Genomic DNA, 2956 nt, shown 5'->3' on the forward strand with positions numbered 1-2956 from the left:
CTCTGCTCTCTCTCCTCCCGCTGCGCACATGGTGTCAGGTCGCTGTACTCGCGCTTCTCCCTCTCACTACTGAGCGGTCGGTCCTTCCATCGGCGAGGTACCAGCCCTGAGCCTCCTGTCCCGCGCTCTTCCTCTGCTTTCTTCGCGCTCTCCAGACACCCCTCCACTTTCCCTCACTTCATCAACAGCCTGCCCCCATTCCATGCCAGGAAGACTCCACCTGAGGAAAACGTGGAGGTGTAGGACATGTTTGCCCAGGACACAGATGCGCCCAAGTTGCAGTTCTGTTTGCCCAAGCACAGGGCAGGTGGGTTCCAGGCAAACCGAACAGGGCAGGGGGAGCCTTCGCCCACCACGGGCCATCGCCCCGAGGAGTGGGGGAGTGGGCAGAACAAAGGGCACTGAACTACCTGCCAGCGAGGGGGTGTCGAGAAGTACCCCTTCTTTGAGGAGTACATGTGAAACATTAAAATCTGCCCATGCCATGGTTTCACTCATATGTGGGATATAAAACTGAAACTCACGAACACAAACCGTATGTGGTCGTTGCCAGAGGGAAGGAGGTGGGGGAGAGAGGGATCCTAATATAAGGTGACAGGAGAAGATTTGACTTTGGGTGGTGGGCACACGGTGCAATAGACAGATTTGGTAACATAGAAACCCACACCCGAAACCTATATGATCATATTAACCAATGTCACCCCAATAAATTTAATAAAAAGTGGGGGGGGAAACATTAAAAAATAAAATCTGCCCATGTAAAAGTCAGAAAAGAAACAAAATTTTCTCTGAAAACCAGCCATGCATTGGGTTCAATTAAACATCCTGGAAAGACAAGGAAAGCCAAGAGACTCCGTTAAGAGAGAGAGGGCTCTCTGGAGAAACGGGCAGCCAGGAAACAGGGAGAGAGAGGCCTTGGCCGGTTTTAAAGCGCTGCACAAACTTCCCGAGTCTCCTCTGTGTTTGGCATTCTCATTTTTCTAATTTGTTCACAAAGCCTTATTAAATAACAATAGTCATGGAGGCTCCTTGTAATAAGTCAAACAATAGTTGGTTTGTGAAGAAGAAAACACTAATAGCCTTGTGATGGGAGAGGAGGCAACAATAACATCCACAGCATTCCTGATAGACTGAGCAGAGTTCCTTCCCTTTCATTTTCTGCTTCTTTGTTGATTGGATGCCAGCATCCTGAGTTTTACCTCGGGTGGCCGGGTATTTTTGTGTTCCTATAAGTAATCTTGAACTTTGTTCTAGGATGCAGTGAAGATACTCGGACACAGTTGGATTCGCTCAGGTTTACTTTTAAGGTCTGTTAGGCAGGACCAGAGCAGGCTTGAGAACTAAATGTTTCCTGACAATCTGAGAATTCCACTGGATACCTTGTCAATTACAAGACTTACCCGGGTGGTCTGACTGGTGGAAACAAATGGTGTCAGGCCCTGTGACAGCTCCATTTAGGTGGCCCTTTTCCTGCCTTCCAGTGGTTTCTTTACAGGGATGTACTGGTCAGTATTCAGCTGAAGACTCATTGAGATCTCCCTCCCCTCCCCCTCGTGCCCCCCCCCCCCCCACACACACACACACACTTCTCTCCAGTTCTCTTCTCTCTGGTATTCTGTCCTGCTACTTCTAGCCACCGTGTCTTGCTCAGACTCCCAGCTCTGTTTTCTCAACTCAGGGAGACTACGAGGCTCCTCTCGGGTTCCCCCACCTGTGCTGCAGCCTGAAAACTCTCCAGGCAGCAAGTTGAGGCAACCATAAGGCTCACCTCCTCTGTTTCCTCTTTTGAGGATCACTGTCCTGCACCTCCTGGTATCCATGTTCAAAACCCAGTGCTTCTATATTTCGTGGAGTTACTTGCTTCAGGCAGCAGGGTAAATCTGGTCCCTGTTAAGCTATTTCAGCTGGACTTGCCAGCAAACTGAACCTGACCCAAGCTAGTCAAGTAAGGTTCTTGCTCCTGGAACTGGGATTCTGCCTTGAGGATATGAAGTCACAAGAAGTGAGTGTACAAAATGGAGCCAACTAAGAAGAGCAGAAAAGAAGGGTGGAAAGAGTGCGGATGGCTTCACAGTTCATGTTCAAATCCTTTCCTGACACTATGGCATTCCGACCATTGGGTTTCTTGATATGTCCTGGATTCCTTAGAATAAAATCCCCTTTTCTGGCTAAAGTGCATTGAAGTTGTATTCTACAGCTTGCAACTGAAGGGTTCTGACTCATTGCGCACATCTTCAGGCAAAGGTGAGGGGAGAAGGCAGTTGAAAGGGAAAGACTGAAGCTCTTTAATCTATGGAGCAGGTTCTCTTGGAAGGAGGAGAAACAGGCAGGACAGGCAACAAAGGACTTTGCTTCCTCTTGTGCAAGAGGAAAAGAAATTTTGAGGGGAGAAGGCAGGAAGTCCTTCAGGACAATGATGGTGGTAAAAAGTCCTCTACAGAGCATGACCACAAGGCGGAATTTGACTGCTTGAAGAGAATGGAAGGTTGAGAGTAAGCACAGCCGGGAGCATGCCTGGGTGACCGTAGAGTGGAGCAAAGGTTTGAGTGCACTGTTCGGGTCCCAGTTATTGTTAGAGATCATTGCTTTCTGGCGGGACCAACTTGTTGGTTCATGTGATTTTCTCCAACAATGAATGGTCAATAGTCCAGGAACAGGGGCAGGGAAATGAACAATAGGATTAGTCAGGATGCTTCTCTGTGGCTGTGCACTGGCTCACACCTGTCTCTGTAATCACAGCAGCATTCTTAGCAACACACATGAACACACAGAGAGAAAGGCAGGCCCACAGCTGCTAGACAGTACCAAACTTCAAACACCTTGAGGCCTCTGAAGTCTAAGCAAAGGAGCCCTTTCTGCACCGAGACTTAAGGTCAATGTCAAGACTGGCTTTCAACAATACCAGTTCAGAAGATGTATACCACTTGTTTGACTTGCCTACTGTGTGGTCCCATGT

Source organism: Plecotus auritus (genome assembly GCF_963455305.1).
Source record: "Plecotus auritus genome assembly, chromosome: 7".
In the NCBI taxonomy this organism is placed as follows: Eukaryota; Metazoa; Chordata; class Mammalia; order Chiroptera; family Vespertilionidae; genus Plecotus; species Plecotus auritus.